Below are 20,871 nucleotides of genomic sequence, written 5' to 3'. Positions count from 1 at the left end.
TGAATCATGTCCTAGCAAAGGTCCAATCTGCATGAAGCCACTTGTTATTTCAGGCAACAACAAGAAAGTCACAGTCTCAGGGACATAGTCTCAGCAGTGTAAATTTAACTTCAGGATTCGGGCTTTAGAGCTTACTAGCACAGCAGGCTAGGGAGGGGGGGGGGGAAAGCAGGAAATAGAGATGTTGGTTTTACTACAGACAGTTTTAATAGCTTTCATTGCTACTTAGAAATGGGATATAAGAATTGCCATTGACTGGGTCAGAGCAGCGGTCTATCTTGCCCAATCTCCCATGTCACACGGTGGCAGAGAGTGGATGCTTAAAGGGAGAGTGAACTGGATCTGACCAAAGTTTCCCCCTCCTGTTCCTTTCATTTGAAGCCTTCAGCATGGAAGGGGCTAGGAAGTCCTGATGCAGATGCATCTGCTTCAGCCTGGCTCTTGATCCCAACTGGAAGAGCTCAGCGTCTCTCTCCAGCAGTCCATCCTTCATGCAGCCCATCCCCAACCTAGCAGCCATTTGGTAAGCATCACACCTGGATTTCAGATGCCTCCAGGAGTTTGGGGTGATTTGGAGGGGAGGTAGGAGCCAGGAGGCACTTGTTATTTTAACTGCTAATTTGTATTCTTACTCCGTATTGGGCATGGATGTGGGGTGGCACGCTAAGCCCACCAAGCCCATGAACAGAAACCTATTGTGCCAATGCTCCTGCTGGCACCAAAAGTGAAGGGCCCTGACTAGAGCGTCTTGCCTCCCACTCAGGGTCAGACCACTCCCCATATTTGGGGTCAGGAAGGCATTTTACCCTCTAATCAGATTGATACAGATGTGGGGTGCAGCTGGCTTTCTCCTGTAGCAGGGGGCACAGGGATCTCTTGAGTGGATATTGCCCCTGGTTGCCCCGCTTCAACCTGAGATCTCTTGAGCGGATACCGACCCTGGTTGCCCTGCTTCGCCCATGGCAAGTTTGGGCGTGAGACCCAGCATTGCGTCGGGGCTAGCGGCAGTTTTAGGAAAAGTTTAGATGATGCATTTCCCAGGGCTGGAAGGGGGGTTTGCTCTAGCTGGGACCTCGGGGGCTCCCTGCAGAACTGAGCATACGGGGCGCACGGAGCTGGAGGCTCGGGAGAGGCCATTTGTTCCAACCAAGGAGCCGTGTGCTGGGTGCTGGCACCGCTCCCAAGAGCACCCCGCGGGTGCGCGGGGCTGGCAGTGGCAGGAGACACGAGGACGGGGATGGACGGAGTGGGGGGCACCTGTTGCAGCGCCCGCGCCCCCTCTCCCCTTCCCGGCGGGCGGAGCCTTCCTTCCCCCGGCGGCTCCTGCCCATGATGTAATCCGTGCCCCGGCCCCGTCATTGGCCGGGTGCGGGAGGCGCCTCCCGCCCGCCCCGCCCCGCGGCTCCCCCGGGGGCCATAAAAGCCGCGAGCCGGAGGCCGGGCAGGCTCCCCGCGCCCGGAGGCTCCGGCGAGCGCGGCGGGACGGCGCTAGGGCTTCCCCCGGGACAGCGGCAGCGGAGGGCGCTTCAGCACCCTGGACAGCGCCGGCCGCGCTGGACAGCGCCCGGGGCTGCGGCGGGGAAGGCGCCGCTCGCTCTCCCCCGTCCCCCCGCAGTCATAGCCGTGTCGGGGACGGTCCCGGCCGGCGCCGGGCTGGAGCTGCCGAGCTCCCCGCGCCGCCCAGGTAAGGCGCTGGGCAGGGGCCGGGCGTGGGTCGGTCGGGGCGCTCCGCTGCAACCCGCTCTCTGCACCGCCTCCTCCGGGAGGGGCTGGGCTGCGGGCAGCTGGTGCCGGTTTTTCCCACGCCGAAGTTGCCTTTAAAGTTGACTCGTATTTGTCGCCTGCCATTGGCACTGCCTGGGAATCCGCTCCTCCTTGGCATCCGATTTGAAAATACATTTACGTGTTCTTTATTCATCAGGGTCCTAAAGAAGGTGCTTAACTTGAGCCATGGGCTTAAGATGCGTCCATGCCTTGCTAGAAAGGGAGGGACTTAAGCACTTGAGCTGGGTGAGTAATGAATGGGGTTTTCAGTCCCCCCCCCCCCCCAAATAAACCACGACAATCTTTTGAGGGTGAAACAAAGCGGGAAAGGGTGTGACGATGACTGTTGTGTCATCCACGTTGTTTTTAGAAATATCTATTGACCTTGGGTCCGCTCAAAGTGTTTCATTGGGTCCTTGAAGGACTGGAGTGGGGGGTTAACCAGCTTCTTCAACTTTTTTGGCCTTTTTAAAAAACAAACAAACATCCCACAACAAATTCAGATCGCTTTTAAAAACGAAGTGCCAGCTCAAGGGAGGAGTTGAAAGCTTTCATTTCCAGCTATTCAAATAATTACTTTTGACATTTTAAAATAAAAGTTCCCCTAGTTTGGGGTTCGGGGGGGGTTTGTTTGTCTGGAGTTTTTTGGGGACGGGGGGAGGCTGTAACAACTTGCTGAATTCAACCAGATGTTGCAAATAATGGTGGTCCCTCCATAAGTCCATTTATTTGGTGACTTAATTGAAAAAAATCACCCAGCTCTATTAAGCACATGCTTAAACGCCCTGCTGAACTGAGGCTTAATGCAGCAGAATAATCTATAGCTGAGGCTGTCGCTGTGTTTTATCTTTACACCTAGTTTCCTTTAGATCTTTATATTTCTATATATATCAGCTTACAAGGAGGAACAGGGACCCGCAGTGCAAACACTACATTCCACTTTAGGGCTAGTTCTACTTCTGAATAATGTCTAATACAAAGTAATATCATTTGGAAGAAGTTAATAGCATTTCAGTCGTGGCCTCGGCTATACCCAGCAGTACACTTTGGGCAAACTCTGAATTTTAGAAATTTCCATCCTGGGAACAAAGCTAGAGAAGTGTCTCCCTATGAGAGTCCTCTAGCAGCTCACCAGCACTCTCCCAGCAGTTCCACGCTGGCATAGTGACTAAATCCTGACTGATCTGGCTGGGACATGACACAATACTGAGGTTCACTTTTTTCCCCCCTGATGTTCAGTTTTCTACCCCATCAAGGTGATTCCTCTCACTGCTACAGTAGCCTAGCTGCATAATAGAGGCAAGAAATCTGTTCATTGAAAATGCCCTGCCCAGACACCTACACATTTACATATGCTCATGTGCAAGCAAACAGACTGAAGAGGGAAGCCAGAAAATGATATTGCACCAAACTCCCTTTTTTCTACATTTTTACAGATCATCTCCTTATCCTTTTTGTAAGCATCAAAACAAATTTCATATAAAAGATATAGTAATGGATGCTATGACACCCCTACAGCCAACTACATATTATCATACATATGTGATGCATTGTTAAACTGAAGTGGAATTATACTTCATTTGGAGCTTTTTTCTTTCACCTGTTTCTTTACAAGCAATTTTCTTTAAAGCGCAAAACATGCATCTTGCAGAAGGTTTCAGCCCTGTGTCTCTTCCAAATAATCAAAGGCAAAGAGCTCTCTGAGGAACAAGGAATTGGGGGGGGAAGATCTGAACTTGAATTGATCTTAATTTCTTCCCCTCAAATGTTGAACAAAGGGGTAGGGGGAGCACAGTGACTGCAAATACAGTAGAGTTTTTTGGGGAGCAAATCCTTGTGAGGGTCATTAGGAGGAGAGCCTCCTAATAGCCTTTTTAGCTATTTAATTTTGCTAAAGAGAGCCACCCTCCCCCTACCAGTTGGAATAACCATTTGTTCCAATCTCTGGGCCCTGTGTATCTTGAACAAATATTTGCTTGTGTGTTGCCTGCTGCTCCAATTATGAGGCTGGTGTTTGGGTTGGTTGCGGGGTGTTTTGCACCACAATCATGGCATCTGGAGGGGTTTTAGGCTCCAAATAGCTGAGAAACTGGAAGATGTTTGGGGAAGGATGTTGGTAGGAAAGAGGGAAGAGACTGTAGATGCAGGTCTTTCAGTACTGTCCACATCACAGGTAAACGGGTATAGGATTGTCTTTTTTGCCTGTGTATAGGTTTGTTCAGCTCCAGACCCTTGGGCTTGACAGACCTGGACATGAGAGTCCTGCAAAGAGTCTTAAATCCAGGTTTCTGCCCAGCACCTGCATTCATGTGCTTGAGACATGTATGTGCAAGCTGCAGTCCACCACCCACTGCACTGCGACGCAGCCATGGTTTTGGCTGACATGATTCTCTCCATTGGGTAGCATGAGAGACGAGGACCCTGACTCAACAAAGCACTTACATGCTAGCAGGGAAGCGTGTGTTTAAGTCCATCCTGTGCATCAAAGGTCTCAAACACTTCAGCAGGACTTAACCATGTGCTGTGGTGCTCTGCTGGATGGAAGCTATAACTAGATCTTTAGGAGCCAGAGGAATAAGGATGAATAAAGAGAAAGCCTGAGCTTGCTATCATGCTCACTGAAGTCAGCAGGAGTTTGCTGACAGTTAACCAGAGTAATCCATTGCTGAGGAAATGAATGAATGGAAATCTCTCCTAGAATGATCATTGGATCCTGCTAAAAGGAAAAGCACAGAGCAGATTAAAAAGCAAATGGGGAAAACAGCTGTGCACACATCCTTAGGGTTAGCCTAGCCTTCCCCTGAAATTATATTGATCATCTAGTAATGAGATCTCACCGCAGAATATAATATAACTCCTGTCTTTAACATATAGCCAATTAAGGGACAGATTTGCAGGGACTTGAGGGCTTAGAGATGCAGGTAGGGTTCTAGAGAGAATTACAGAACTGCCCAAGAAGGTTAGATGCCAATAAGAGTTAGGCCCCGGACTCATTTGTTAGCCAGTGAGAGTTAGGCACCAGCTTCCATGAGGTGCCTATCTGCATCTAGAGGTGCCTAAGCACCTAGGTAAATATGGACCTTAGCAACTTTCTGCACCACATTGATGCTTTCTTATTTTTATACAGTGGAATTATCTAAGTCATTGCCAGGCGCGTGAGCAATGTAGCAGAGGAACTAATGACCCAGGGTCAGTTCTCACAAGTATTCGGATGAATGACAGGATGTCGAAGGTGTCTTGGAGATTCAGACACTCCATTCCTAGTCCGGCTAACAGGCATCCAGACAGCTTTGAAAATTTTAGCCATGGCTCTGAGAAGTTTTATTCAGATTGGCTGACCTTATCCTGGGCACTGAACAAACATGGAAGAAAAAACTCCAGCTGTCATTGCCCTAAAGACAACATAGGAGGTACTCGAGTCCTGGGCCTGATGTTTCACCCTGTTTTCTCAGGAGCAAGCCTCGCTCTCTCGAACTGTCTGCCAGCAGCCTCTGCCTAGTAGAGACTTAAACACACAAGTTACTTTGCTCCTAACAGACACTTTCCATGAGTCAATTTATATGGACTAAGAGTGTAAATAAGAGCTGAGCCATGACTCCTGAGGTGCTGCTTACAGCAACATGGCATCCCCCATGGGTGCCAGCTGCAGAATTGGGCCCCTGTCCTTTCAGTCAAGAGACCACAAGAACCAAATCCAGAGCCTCGATGATTCCCTCCCTTTATACCCAGACCACATGCATGTGCACACACCCGTGCAACATATTCATGAAGTGAACTGTGGGGTGGGGGGAGACGTCCCTCTTCATGACTTTGGATGTGCACATTACTAATACCACTGAATGCAGGTTTTTAGAGGCTCTAAATTCATGGGATCTTTCCATGGTTTGGGTGTGATCATTTGTTTGCTTGCTTGGTTGTTTCAGGTTTTATGCCTATTTTGCACTAAACTGTCCAGGGCCACCCAAAATCTGACCTGCCGCTTGGAACAGCTGGGCAGGCTTTCACAATGCTATTCTTTTAATTTAGTACTTATTTGCAGCCATGCTAAATCCTGCTCTCAGTTATAGCAGCCGTAGAGGAGTGTGACCATATATTCTTGGAGGCAGGGGATTTTTGTCCTGTGTGGGGGCAGCACCAGCACCAGGGGGTCCTGGACAGGTGTTGCCAACCAGTGGCAAGACCCAAGAGAGGCCCTCTCCACCCTTTTGAGTCCTGTTTGACTCTGTTTTCTGAGAGCATTTGTCAAACAGGAGTGGAGTGTGTGGCTTTGTGCTGACCTTCTGTGAAAGGAGGGGATGGTGCCCAAGAAAAGACATCTTAAATGGACCTAATTTCCAGATAGTTCTTAGCACCCATCCCTTTGGAATCAGGCTGGTTTCAGGGGTCCTGGATACCAATCCAGACATCCACAATTACTAAGCTTTTTAGCAAATCTAGGACTAGGATGAATGATACACCTACACAAACCCAGCAAAAATCAGACTTGCATGAAGTCAGGCTCCCAGAATCAGAAACAATATACAGCACCAGCTCTTACCTGCTACCCGAAGATGACAATACACCCTGCCATTAAGCTAGAAAGGCAAATTCTGCTGTAGAGGAAGGAGAAAATTGCACAGTTCCTGGGGACAACAATTGCAAAGGTTTGCAGTTAAACTCACAAAATTATTAACGTTCTGGTGTGTAATTCTGTCTAATCAAATAAGCAGTCACGCTCTGTTGCCAGATAAATGTACGTGGAGAATTTGTGACTCAAAGCAATATGAAACCAAGGTCCAAGCTTTTGGTTGGGAGCATCCCAGTCAGTTATCAACTTACAGTCTGGGAAGGAAAAAACCTAGTTAAGGACCCAGTTCCTTTGTTATGGACTCAGGACTCCCTGTAAACGTACTGGAGCCAGTGAGAAGTTTTTCCTGAGTAAGAACCCAGGGGTCAATAGTATTCAAAGAGCTGGACTATCATCTTAAGTGATTTTTCTTTTCTTTTCTTTTCTTTTCTTGGTCAAATACTGGTCTCCACATTTCAGCAGTTTCCATTTTGTGCTGAAGTGATGCCTTTACATCCTTGTAGAAGCAAAGGAAGTGTAAAGGGAATAGGAATGCCACACACAAGCAAGCAAAGAATTGGCCCAGCTCAGTCAGTTATATGTGTTTATCTGTCTGGGCTTTTTTCAACCCGCTCTGAAGAGAGGCAGGAAGTAGGACGAAGTGTAGAAGAGGGATAGTTCCACCGCATACCTAGCTTGGCATGAACACTGGGCTCTGCTGGGGAGACATCGTAGCACAGATGAGGCTCGAGGTATGATTAAAACGAGGATACGCTCCTGGGTGTTCGGATTTGATCAGGTTTGATGCCTATTTTGCACTAGCGTAAAAGACTGTCCAGGGCCACCCAAAATCTGTCCTGCCACTTGGAACAGCTGGACAGGCTTTCACAATGCTATTGTTTTCAATTTGAATTATGTCTCTGTGCCTCCGTTCCTCTCTGGAAAACAGACATAGCAATCCTTACCCCCTTGTAGGGAGATCGTGAGCCTTAATTAACCAATTTTTGTAGAACTCTCCAGATCTTTGAGCAAATGGGGCCAAGAAAAGGCAAAAGGTTGTTACCTTGTCATGTCTAGTGTGAAAAGAAGGCTTTCATTCTATTTTACCAGACCTATTTATTGTCTTATTCCATCCTGTCTTATCTTTTTTTCCTCTTCCCAATCCATTCCATCTAAACTAGTGAGTTTCTTTTAGCACACTCTTATAGTAGGATGATTACATTAAAATAAAGGCATATATTTGGTAACGTAGATGTGGGTTTGTGTGTGTGCCCTTTTTAAAAAAAAAAAGGGTACGTCACCTGGGAGAGGTTTAGGTCAAGTAACTCCAATTGCCTTAATTGAATAATGCATTTGATAAATGTTGTGATGTCTTTTAATAAGTTATTGGGGAAGGGTGGGTGTTGTATCTCTGCTTTTTTTTCCCCCTCCCCAAATTCTAGTAGTTATTCAGGAAGTGAATTATTTGCCCAGCTTGTAACATGGGAGGTGTTGGGTACAGGTCCTGTACCCTTCAACAAGAATTTTACTGCAGCGAAGGATGGCCCTTGCTCTGTTACTGTGTAATGCATATACATGCTCCATGTGGGTTTGTGGCATAGAAGACCCAGGCATTTAACTGGATATAATTCAGGTTACAAGTTTCAGTGATGAAATATCACTGTATAATTTTAGTCAGGCAGGCCCCTGTGTCAATGAGTATTATTGGTGAGCTCGGTTTACTTCTGGTTTTGCAATATCAGCTCAGAAAACACAATGAAGTTCAAGGGCTCAGCCCCCTTACTAAGCCAAACAATCAAATCCCTGCATGTTGGGAGTGTTCTGAATATCCAAGCCTCTTGGCTTTTTACTTCTCATCTGCAATCAAACTGCCCTTCATCGCTGGTGAATGCATCAAGGTCTAAACATTATAATCACCAGAGCTGTGCGGTGGAATAGCTGCGTAGAGAGCCCTCACTTAGGGGTGTCCGGGAGGCCGGCAGAGCTGATTACATTCAGACAGTCTCAGTGGAACTTCTCTGGGTTCTTACAGGCACGGGCTAATGTGGGACTTAGGATGCAGAACAGGCTTCCATTATGGGGCCTGGCTATGTGGATGCACATCTGCAAGAAAAGGCCTCCTTGTTAAAATGCACACCGCTAGCTCCAGAAGACAGGGGCTCAGCTGGGGTTCATCAATCACAACATCATTCCAGGGGACATTGTTTCAGAGCAGAGAGAGTTTTGTTCCCTTTCTGCACAGATGGCTGGGGATTTTAGTTGCATGTAGACTAAAGGTTCAGTTAGGGTTCAGCTGAAGATGTCTGTGCAGCGCCAGGCACAGAGGCATTAGGCTAGTAGGATGAGGGTAGTCATAGATTTATAGATTCATAGATGTTAGGGTCGGAAGGGACCTCAATAGATCATCGAGTCCGACCCCCTGCATAGGCAGGAAGGAGTGCTGGGTCTAGATGACCCCAGCTAGATGCATATCCAACCTCTTCTTGAAGACCCCCAGGGTAGGGGAGAGCACCACCTCCCTTGGGAGCCCGTTCCAGACCTTGGCCACTCGAACTGTGAAGAAGTTCTTCCTAATGTCCAGTCTAATGGAACAAGCTTCACACAGCTGGGGAAGATGGTCAGGAACAGCCATTACGGCAAAGTGCCCTGCACTTTGAATGAATCTGTTGAACAGCCTGAAGACCGTTGCCCCGGGTGGGTACAAGCAGGGGCCCTGAAGCCCTTCAGGACGTGTCCTGGCTAGCCGGATGCACCCCAGTTGGCCCTTAGCTAGGGTGGCGTTGCCTGTTATGAGGCCCTGAAGTTGGGGGGTGTTGCTAGCTGGCACCGTACTATAAATAAGAATGAACTTGTCCCAGTGATTCTGTGATGAACTAGCCAAGCGTACATGTGCACTACTGTCCACGGCAGCATGGTGTGCAAATTGCTCAGCTGTGTGTTATAGCCCTTGCGCTGCTAAAGGAGAATCTTTGCCCTAGCTTTGGTTTTGAGGGGCATGGAGAATCGAAGGCAGGGTGTTTCACTGTATTCTCACATACTCCCTTTCAGTGGCACATGGGAGAACAGGAAGAAAATAATACACCCTTGGTTGGCCTGTGAGACGGTGGAGAGCATGCGGAGACATGGGAAATCATAGCCCACTTTAAAGAGCTACACGCAGGTTTCCGCACAGCTCGACTCCCAGCCTTCTCTTACTTGTTTACCAGCCACAGTTTCTCCTGAGCGCTCGGAGACATCTAGCGGCTGACAGGATGCGTCCTTTCCTTTCCCACGTCCTTATGACAAGATATTCAGCTGGATTCATAGATTCGTTGGGATCTGACAGGCCCGTGTGCACTTCTGCTATAGCCTTGATCTTGTGACCCTTGGGCTGTGTCAACCATGTGCCGTAGTGCCCACACAAGTCAACAACTCATTCACTAAAGGGACTATGTAGGAGCAAGGGGGACAAAGAGACTATAGCGATCAAGGCTGCTGCCTGCCTCCATCTTTGATTTTTTTGTGTGTGTAGTCTTGTATTAAACACCGTGGGCCTGATCCTGACAGATGCTGGTGCTTCACGGCCCCCACGGAGGCCACTGTTTCTTAGGAGCTAACCTGGAGTCTGTTCATTCAAAGCTTTATTTTTAAAATCTACTCTCTCAAAGGGCTGTCTTTAAAATAAAAAAAAAAAAAATGTACTGGAAAAGGGACAAAATTGCTCCTCAACAAAGGAGCCTATCAGCAGCCCGTCAATAACGTGCCAAAGGCCAAAACCTGCCTTTCAAAGAGGCTTCGCAGCCACAGCGTGCACTTTGAGAGCAATTAAGGGACATGAGCAACATGATGATTATCTCACGGGTGACATTTCCATTGGCGCCTTGGGAAGGGAGAGAGCTAGGCTTGAGATGTGATCAATGCACAGCCTCCTCCAGCACAGAACGGCAGGGGCAACCGTGGGAGCTGGGCCTGGGGAGGCAAGTCCGCAAGAGGGGGGAAGAAGAGCAGGAGACGAGGATAAGTGTTTTTAAAAAATGGAGGTGAAAGGATGATGCTTGGAGAGGCGGGAGGAGATGAGCACAGAGGACTGGAAGGAAAGCGGGGATGGGAGTGGGTGCTGAAGAGGGTAAAGGAGTTGCGGGGTTTGTCTGGGGAGGGGAAGGTGGAAGAGAAGGAACAGCAGGACCTTGGGACAGGTCAAACCAGAGACTAGAGGGTCCCTGAGGAAGAGCAAGGGGCTGATTCAAGATGGGAGAGTCCCCAGGGTTGGTGCCGGAGCCCAAGCGGGGAGAAAAGGTTTCTACTCCCAGCCCGGCTGCAACAAAGGGAGCTGGGTTTTGTGCTGCTAATTAAAGCTGCATATTCCCAAAACAATGTATTTGATCAGATTCCTTTGGCAGTGTCCGGGCTCCAGTAGCAGGGGTGGGCACAGAGGGGATCTAGCAGGGCAGGGGCTTGGTTGTACTGTCTATTAAGGATACATTCATAATTAGTTTATTAACAGTTACAAGGGATGGGCTGGTATGTCGCAGACATGAGGTACATGTGGCTATGAGCAGTTCGGGCGAGACAGTGCCATAGGAACCTTATAAACATCACATTGGACTCTAGGAGTTGATGTATATTAATTAAAACATCTGTTGATTACTTAATAGCCTTTTATTGACTATTTAGGAATATGCTCCCAGTATGAAGTGGACCCAAGGAAGGCTTGTTTTCTAAAAAACCGAGAAGAAGGTGTATTGAATGGGGCTTTCTAGGCCTAGAGACCTGTCCACTGGGCAAGATGTGGATTAAATTTACTCGCTGGTGAAGTGGGGTAGGGGGGGGGGAAAGCAAAATTATCTAGAAACTCCAGTTCAATTTGGTGATGAAATCCAGCCTAAAAAGGGGGAGGGACAATTTGAAAGCATCAAAACACTTTTATTTCAATGTTTTCTAAATAAAAGTGTTGGGCATTTCATTTTACAGCAGCATTTATCATTCAAAAAAAAAATCTGACCTAAAATTCAACGGGCTTATTAAAGGCAAACCCAAGATGAATGGGACCAAGCAAAACATTTCAGGGGGACCAAAATGAAATGATGCGTGTGTGTAATTTAATTAAAAAATCAATTTAAAATCCAAAATTCCAGTTCACTGAAACAGTGGGAAAACCCAGGGAAAGCATGAGCGGTTACTAACACCCAGGACATACAAGCTGGGAATACAGCCTAGTGAGCTGGCTACTAATATATAAGATAGTGCCCAGAGCAGATTGGGCTGGGTACTAGGGACAATAGTGTGTACACGAGAGCCCAAAGCTGGCTGTATTCTGTTGCACGGATGCTCTGCACAAGGCCATGCTTGCCTTTTGGCATGAACATGCACTGCCCAGCCATGTGGATATTCACGGCAGCACAGAGGCACGAGGACTGTAGGTGCCCAGCTGCCGTGGACTCACACTGGCTCAAGTGCGAGTATGCCCAGTCCCACCTCTGTGGGCAACAATGCAAGGGCAGCTGTTCAAAAGTAGGTAGCTGGACCAGTGAGCATCGATCCTTTAGGAGTGCAGTGCTGCTGCACTTTTCACTCCTAATGGCCCTTTGTTAGAAACTGGGTGGCATTTCACGCACAAAAACAGGCAGAATTGGTAACACCGAAATAGGTCACAGGTTGGCATCCATTTTGCTGAATGGTTCATTCTGGGAGGAGGGCAAAAAAATCCTAAAAACATTCTAATAAAATGGAAACCTTCCTTTTCAAAGTCTTCAAAAAGAAACTTCTTTTTTGTTTCCTCAATGTTTCAGTTGCAAATGACTCATTTGTTTCAATGCTTCCCCCCCCCCAGGTTAAAAATAATCCAAATCAAAAGTAAACTAAACATTTTAACTCTATCAAAAGGAAAGACTGCTTTGCTTGACCCAAAACAATTCTTTTTCCCCAGCTTCGGATTTTTACCCAAACTCTCATTTTCAATCCAACCTCAGACGGTGAGTTTACTTTTTGAAGAGGCCCATTAAGACAGTTCTTAAAATATATGCGTGTGTGTGTATGAATGTGCACACGCACATATGCATGCACACAGGTGTGCCTATATCCTCCTATACTCATGTTTCGTACCCAGTCTTAGAAATCCAAGAAGAGGCTGACTCAAATCATGAAAACAGCAGGGCAGCATCTTGTCTCTCTTGGAAAAGAAGGAATATTAATTAATGAATACAATGTTCTGCTACTAGGTAAACGTATGGAGAATTACTGCCAAATAGGTGGGCCGTTCTGAAGAGATGAAGCAGCAGACACGCTGAGTCCAAAGGAATCCTCCAGGATCCCCACAGGACACCTTCATGGTGTCTTTCTTCACCGAGATGTGGTGGAAAGAGCACAATGCAGAACAGCAGGTAAAGTCATTTCCAAACCCCTTTATTATTTATTTTAAATCCCACCACTAGCTCCTCCAACAGATGCCAGGGGAGCTGCTGAGTTCTCTGCACTTCTGAATATTGGGCCTCATTTATGAGCTGAAATTTATGAGTGAGAAGCTTAGTTAGACTCCTAGCTTGAAAACTAGGCTTTATATTTTCTCTTGCCCAGATCGCCTTCCTGACAGTGAGCGTGGCTAATGGCTGGGTTTGTTTTATTTTCAGGTTTGCTTCTTCTGTTAGCATAAGCAGAGAGGAGAAAAGGAGGCAGCTCCTCCAAAGAGACTGGCTAAATCTTTTGACAGGATTGCTGCAATCTGACTACAAAGCTCCAACAAGCCTCGGCCTCAGGAAAATTCATCTCTGCCCTCCCAACACACCCTGGTGAGAGCCCTTGAAGTGGTAATTAAAGTCTATTGAGTGGCAACTGCACCTGTTTAGAAAGGAGTGTGGGGGGAAAAAGGTGTGCAAAGTGGGTGGGCAGCAGAGGGGGGGGAGAGAGGGGACCTGAGGAGGGAGGGAAGGGGACAATTGGAAAGAGCGAGATGGAGAGGGGGAGGCACTCATATGAAAAGCAGAGGGGAGAATGGGAAACACTTGTGTCTGGACTGGTTCTGTTTCCTCTCCTGCCCCCAACACACCCTCATGCCCGTTCTCGCATGTCCAGCTTCTCCGGCACGCTCACACCCACTGATGGAAATGCCAGGGGCCTCCTCTCATGCACACCAGCTACTCAGCTGGGTGGAAATCAGCCTCGCTCTCCTGAAGCTCATATTGAGCGAGGCTGAGCCATGCTGGTTTAGGCCCAGCTGTGGATCCATCCCAGTGGCACTTATTAACAACCGCTGGGCTCTTCAGCCTTGCAGTTGCAACAAGCAGGTTCTTGTCCTCTGCTTTGTCTCTCCGTGAAGCAGACACACAAAGGGACATGCTCTGCTCAGCTTGGCTGACAACATCAAAGTTATTGTGGACTTACGCAGGCTTAAATGAGACCAAAACCTAGACAGCCAATGGATGATCCCAAAGAAGGCCAGAGATGGACAAGAAGGGTGCCAACCCCCTGTTTTCCATACTTGGGGATAGACTCATGCCCCATTAATTGACTTCCCTTTTCCAAATGAAAATGTCAAGAAGGGCTTTAGGGCCAAATCCAATGCTGGTTTAAATTGCTTGGAGCTCTGCTGACTTTAGTGGGGCTGTGATGACTGATGCCAGCAGAGAGCACAGCTCATCCCACAGAACAGCAGCCTGGGCCACAATGGTGAATCTGGAGAAGGACACACAGGATGGCAGTGGGAAATTTGCAGATGTTTGCATGGGGGTGGAGGGTAAGAATAAGAAGCAACTTCAGCGTAGTACTCAGGACTGTCTCAGCTACCAAGAAGCTAAAAAATATGGCGGGGGTTTTGCGAGCAGGCACTGGTGGCAGGAACAAAGCAAGGTCTGAAAGCCTTAGTTACATTGCTGCAGGTTCAACCATGCCCTTTGTCTGCTGATCTTGTTAGTGCCCTGAAGCTTGTCCTGGATGGATCAGTAGCACACAGTCTTCATGTCTGAACTTCTGTCTCCTCCACCTGGAGGCTGAAGACCAGACCAGACTTGTATGAGTGGCCCAGTGGTGGTGGGTGTATGTTTCTAGCAATGCAAGTGATCTACCGTCACTGCAACCCTACATGTGTTCTAGCAAGAAACTGGGCCAGACTGGGATTCCCTGAGACTGGAGGGAGGGATTATCCTCTGAGCACCCTGAGGCTGAGCTGAGCAAGTGACTCAAGCAGAATAATTTGACTGGTTTTTGCAGATGTTTCTGTCTCACTGGCTTTGATGGCAGACAGTCCCCTGTGAGTCCCTGACCTTCACACCAGGGGAGCTGGCTGGGATTGTTCGGTGAAGCCATGCAACAATATTCCTGTTCCCAGCCTGTCACAGCACGCGAGCCTTTCTGTGATGACACCGTCACATTCATTTTCTGCAAACGCTGGCCCCGTCTCTCCACATCCTGCTCCCCACCAGTGTCTGGGTTGAAAATTTGGTGAAGGTGCATTGATTGGATGAAACTCCAACAGTAGCTACATGCAGCTAAAGCAAATGCTTTTGGGAATATTGAGGGCGTGGACAGATGAACAGTTACACTGCTTTAAATGGGAATGGCAGCTACCACTTGCAAGTGATCCATTGCAATCGCTTTATCTGCTTGCTCCTATCCCACCATAAGTGAAGGTGGGCTTAGCTTCCCATGAGAGAAATAGGTGCACAGACACAATGGTTGCACCAGATTCACCTGAACTGGGATAATTTCCCCCAAAACAGTATAACTCTTGTCTGTCCACAAGCTACATGACTGTTCACTAGGTTTTGCCCATCCCTGTGTGAAGGCAATCCCACAGGGGTGGGATTTTCACTGACCTGTTCCCCTTCCTCATACGGATCACTGCCCATTAGGAGCTCCAGAGTCCGGGAGCCATGCAGTCGATAGGCAAAGACAGAGAGAGACAGGAGCTAGAAACAGTGGCTGTGCTCATCTGCCCTTCTTCGGCCAGCATGGAGGACCAGGGGCTTTGGAGAGAGGAGGAAGGGAGTTCACGCTCCATGGAAGCTATGGAAAAGCAAGGATGCTGCAGTAAAAGGAGCTGCTCTGGGCTGACAGCAACATGAGTGAGTCAGTCCAGCCCAACAGAAGTGACACCCTGATTCAGTCCCTATGTGGCCCTCACCCTGGGGGGATTCAATAGACTTTAGTGGACTCAACCTTAATTCATGATTAGACTTGGGTGCAGGGCACAGAACTGGATGCAGCATCTGCAGTCAGCATTGGGGTGCAGAGGGGAACAAGCAAGGTGGTCACCCTGCAACCAGAGTCTCACCAAAGATCTTCCACTTAGGGCCCAGCCATGCAAACACTTGTATGCTGTGGGACTTGAGCATCTGTGAGACCAGGCTGCGAGCAGGCATCAAAATGGCTGAGAAGCCCCTGTGGCTCTAGTTTTGAACCTCTCCCTTATATTGGTATAAATCTGGAGTAACTGCATTATTCTTTGTGTTACAGCAGCACCGAGAGGCCCTCCCTGAGGTTAAGGCCGTGTTATGCTGGGCACTGCAGAGACCTGTAGTTGGTTGTCCACTGGAGGTAGGACAAGAAGTAATGGGTTTAAACTGCAGATGCAGAGATGTAGATTAGACATTTCCTGCATGCTGGGGTACTTAAACGCTGGAATAGATTACATCTGGAGACTGGGGAATCTCCACCACTGGGGGACGTTAGGAGCAGGTTGAACAAATCTGTCAGGAATGGTTTCTCATACCTTGAGGTAGGGGGATGAACCAGGAAGCCAATCCTGGGCCCTCCAGCCCTACTTTCTGTGGTCCTGTAGCAAGAGAAGGCCTCTGCCCCAGGAAGTTTTAGACTCAGCAGATTAGACAGATGAAGGCTTTGGCAGATATAAGGGCCACGTCCTTCAAAGGGGCTCAGCCCCAGCACACATGGCTCTTTGGCCCATTTGGTCACTTGATTTGGGAGCTGGGCTCTTGTGGGGAGAGGGAAAACAGACCCACTGGAAGTTGTCTGGGACGACATCAGAAATCTGTGATGCAGCCCAGATTTGGACACTAGGTCTCCTGAGTTCCTGGCCGGGGCCTTCACACATCCTTCCCTCTCACGGACCACTGAGGCCATGCCTTGCATCAGTTACATTTGTCTTTTGTCCGCCAAGCATCCCTGCCACATCCTCCGCATTGTTCTTCCATCACTCCCTGATTGCTGAGCAGCTTTTTGACTTTTCCATCAATAACTCTAAAGAACAGGTCCCCACCACCCCGTCCTCTCCCCTCCCCATGGTTGCACGTCAGGCAATCTCATCGATCAGAGCTGCTCAGGAAATATCTGGTGTTTTGTTGTCAGGATGATAATAACATTGCGGTTGTGAATGGGCTGCTTCAGGCCTGATCAAGGACACCTGCAGCGTTTGTTTAATTGCATTTAATGACAAATCCTATATGGCGGAGCACAGCTAGAGAGATTTATTATCTGCCGAAGAGGCAAAGCACAACAGCTCAAAATATAATTTGCACCAAGCATTTCCCGCCCTCCCCACCTGCCTGCCCAGTCCCCGTCTCTCCTTAAGCCACTGTAATAAAAAATAAGTTGGGTACAGTGGGCACCACCAGACTCAGCTGGGACAGGGATGTAAACCAAAGGAAATTGCAGCAATAAGGCCATGCTGTTTTTTCCACCACCCCTGTGGTCTGTTCTATAGGAAAAGCTGTTGGTTTAATTTACAGCCTGGAAGAGCCGCTGGAAATCTCTCCATGAAGGGCCAGCCTCTTCTAAGGTAGCTTGAGGCTAAGCTCTCCATCCCCATTATCTGCGACTGGGCCATTTCCAACATGTTCCAGCAGCCCAGTTTGGAGCCTGTGTGTATAGGAGGTAGGTTGGAAGGGAAGGAGTGGTGGATTCCAGCATCGGAGGTTGAAACAGCTCCAGTCTATAGCAAAGCAGCTCTCTCGCTGTCTGAACCTCTGGGATGATTGGTATTGCCACACCCGAGCCTGAGAAACACTGCGCAGCTTCCATTGACTTCAGTAGGAGTTATGGGTACTCAGCATCGTTCAAGATCAGGCCCTTGATCTGCTGAACGCTCACCACAGCGTGGCATTTGCTCATAGGCCGTTGACATGCTGCCCTTGGTTAGGCTCACAGATAAGCCTACAGGGGGTTACTACCCCCTCTCCAAAATAAATCAGCTTCTGATCGGTCACCATTTTATTCTTTTTCTTAGACCTGTGAATAAATGCAGCAACCTGATTGACTGCCACTGGTGTCATTTAGTATCAAGAGAAGGTGGAATTTCTGTTCGGCTCCTGGACTTTGTCTTAAGGGGGTATTTCCCAGAGTACCAGTCAGGGATAAGTCATATCTCAGCCTCCTACAGAATCTCATCCACGTGCATGTGGCTAGTGTGAAGCCCAATTACTATTTAAGTCCTAATTATTCCTCAAAATACAGATTAAGTAATGCCTAAGCCCTCTGCAGAGGGGTGAATTTCCCCCTTCTCCCTCAAGAGCAAACTTTTGCTACAGAAATGCACCATTTGGCACCAACCAGGAAACAACATTCTTCTAAGCGGTGTATGGCCTGGGGACAGTGTCCGTCACCATGCTCAGGCTGGTGACCCTGATTTCAAGTAAATAATCTTAATAGTCCTCTTACACTTACTTTCAAGTAAGAATAAATACATCAGTGGGAAGCCTGTATAATATACTGGTGGTAGGCTTTGAGAGGCTGATACAGGGTGCAAAGAACATATACAGGGGGCAAGATTTGTTCTGCTCACTCATGGCTGCTTATCATGACTCTCCCTCCTTGCTAGCTAACTCCCACTGGTGTGGAAACTTTGTCCTAGAGACTTTGTACTCCACGTTCACAAGCCACCTGGCTTGAACACTAAATCCTGACTCGGGTGTGCATTTTATCCTGATTCAATCCAATCCCAATTGACTGGAGGAGGAATTTGGATAAATTCTGGGTGAGATCCTGGCACTCCCTCATGCCGAAGAGCACCCAAGGGTTTGTACTGATGTCACACCTAGGAACAAGAGGCATAGGTGGCTGTAGTAGTCTGAAGTCAAGTAGAAGCCAGGGTAGATTTGCACCTTAGACTAGCCAAAGTGGATGCCTATCATGACCCAAGTTCCGGGGTGGCAGGTACTGTTCAAGCATGGAAGACAAAGGCAGTGCTTGCCCCAGAAAGCTTCCATCCTAGGTGCAAGGCAGGAGGCAGTGGATGGGTATGAAATCAATGGGCCCTATTGCAGAGGAAGGGAGTGAGGAGGTGGACTCTGACCCTCAGCCTGCCCCTTCTGTTTGACTGCAATGGTCCATGTCACACTCACCGGGACGTATTGCACTTTGGCTTCTGAGTCCCGTGGGCCTTTGGTGGCTGAAAGTGCATGACTTTCAGCCCCATCAGGCTCCCAGCCTCTGCGCTCGGTTTACCACTTGCCCCCCAACACAAGCATGCATCTCATAAACCACATGGGTATATTGGGGCAGAACAGAGCTTCTTGTTTTCCAAGCCTCAGCAGGAGCACGTGAAACAAAGAAAGGTGGCCCTTTCCTAAAGAGCTTAGCTGCACCATCCAGGTAACCACCAGCACCTGGTGCTATCATTACACAAACAGGGTGTAGGGTAACACCTGGGCAGTAGTTGCAGCCAGTGCCTGGACAATGCAGGTATTATGATTATCTCTATTTAATAAGGCTGTGGCCAGCTGTGTCTCTGCCAGTATCAGCTCCAGCTATCACAAACACTGGTGCAACCCAGGCTCCCGCAATGGACTGTTATCTCCCAAGCAGTACAAATCCTCAGAGTGAAATGCCCATCTGGAGTCAGATTAAATTGTCCATGGAGAGTCTGTGTAGAAATCAGAAAGTTCGGGTTCCCGGTTTGCTTGCCCATTTGAGGGCTGGGCCTTTCTTGACCAGCTCTCTCCTTGCTGTGAGATGTATAGAGGCCAGGCTCTTGAAAGCTGCATTTGCTTCTCTTCCCTTATTATATCGTCTTGCACATGGTTGAAAGATCAGTGAGAAGGTAAGGACAGTCCAGAGCAGACTGCCCTACCTGAGCTCTTTGTGGCCTTGATGAGTACACCTCCTTCCATGGGCAGCACAAGCAAAGAATCATTTGAGCACCAGGCTGTTAACATGGAGGATATTGTCCTTGTCACACACTAGTCAAGATATATTGAAGCATTAAAAGAAGAGATCTGAGAGGTGGGAGCAAGGCAAGACCTGGGAGAAGTGAAGAGCCAGAAGCAGAAAAGAGCATCGCTGCTGGGTTTTGATCACTGGTGTCAGTCACCCGGTAGGGCTAGCCTGGATTCAAAGAAACGGCAGGGCTCGCCAGCTTGTCTTCCCTTCACTGCCTGACTCCTTCCCTAAATATGTTGTTGCACCTACTCAGCTAAGATATGGCCTGGGGCTGGGCAATTTGATAGAGGGCTCTAGACAAGAGCCCAGCTCCAAAAGGGGCTGTAGAGAGAATTGAAGAGAAAAACCTGCTGAGTCCCAGGGTTTGGGGGACTATGAAATCTGCATGTTTCTAGGCACCGGTTTTCAACCTTCTTTTCACTTGTGGACCCCTGTGAATTGTAAGTGTAGGTATTCACCTTCTTTTGATTGATCATGGTCATCTTTCGTGAACCCCTTAGACACAGTCTGTGGACCCCAGAGATCCCTGGACCACAGGTTGAAAACCGCTGTCCTAGGGGTACGTGAGTCCCCGAGAAACTGGAGCAGACAGTCCTAGGGGAGCCACGAAATGGGTTGCCCTGGGACGTGACACTGACCCGCAGAGGATGCGGGGAAGGGAAATGGCCCACAGGCACCACAGGGCCGTGCCAGAGTGACACACTGATGCTCTGCAGGAGACGGCCGAGGTGGGCAAGTTCCAGAAGAACCAGCGAAGAAAGATGTTTCTCAGGAGCCGGCATGACGCGCTGCCGCTCGTCGTCTGGCTCTGCGTGGAAGACTAGTGATTTTGTTGTTCTGACTTATAAAGGTGACAACAAATCATAGCCTGCCATACAGCACAGACTCGCACCACGCGCCAATAGGGCACGCCGCCCTGCAGCACGGACCCCTGCCACGTGTCGATACGGCTAGGAAAGAGGAAAAAACGGTTTCAAATCTCTGTGCTCTAAGGCTACAAATATGCGTGATGTTTCCCATAGTCCGTAAGCTCCAGGCTGCGACTGGGTTCAACCTCTCTCTGTTTGCAGGTGGCATTGAACAGAAACCAGGTTTCCAACTCTGCCCCTGATTTCCTGCACCGCCTGTGGGTGTGAGTCGCTCCCCATCTCCACGATCCTGCTGCCCCATTTGTGAAAGAGAAAGAACAGCTCTTAGCTTGTGAGGCCACCGGGTGACTTAGTGGCTCTCTCTGTCTGGACATCCTATCATAGGAGCTTGTAAGCATCTCACAGATATTAATGCATTTACCTGCATGGCATCACTGTGGGGTAGCCACAGTGCAGCTAGCGAATGGATACACAGGACAGATGAAGTGACTTGACCATGGGCACACAGCAGGTCAGGGGCTCAGCCGAGAACTGAACCCATGTTTCCCGTCTCCGTCTGATGCTGTCTCCCAGGGGTGTAACTAGGGTGGAGCGAGCAGGGCATCA

The 20,871-nt window shown here is 48.6% G+C and overlaps 1 long non-coding RNA gene across 4 annotated transcripts; it reads left to right on the top strand.

Annotated features, from left to right (window-relative positions):
* The first annotated feature begins 1,463 nt into the window (after positions 1–1,463).
* Positions 1,464–20,762, top strand: LOC102558198 (uncharacterized). 4 transcript variants are annotated; one of them, XR_002089318.2, is made up of 5 exons: positions 1,464–1,684; positions 12,508–12,669; positions 12,916–13,074; positions 15,737–15,817; positions 20,467–20,762. It is a non-coding gene; the product is annotated as an uncharacterized LOC102558198 (long non-coding RNA). The 4 variants fall into 4 exon arrangements; XR_002089321.2 differs by lacking the exon at positions 20,467–20,762 and adding an exon at positions 16,969–17,501; XR_009457759.1 differs by lacking the exon at positions 20,467–20,762 and having other exon boundaries at positions 15,740–17,501.
* The last annotated feature ends 109 nt before the right edge of the window (positions 20,763–20,871 follow it).

The sequence above is a fragment of the Alligator mississippiensis genome, chromosome 16 (genome assembly GCF_030867095.1).
Source record: "Alligator mississippiensis isolate rAllMis1 chromosome 16, rAllMis1, whole genome shotgun sequence".
Classification (NCBI taxonomy): Eukaryota; Metazoa; Chordata; order Crocodylia; family Alligatoridae; genus Alligator; species Alligator mississippiensis.
Note: the sequence above shows the minus strand (reverse complement) of the source record. Positions and strands in the feature narration are given on the sequence as shown.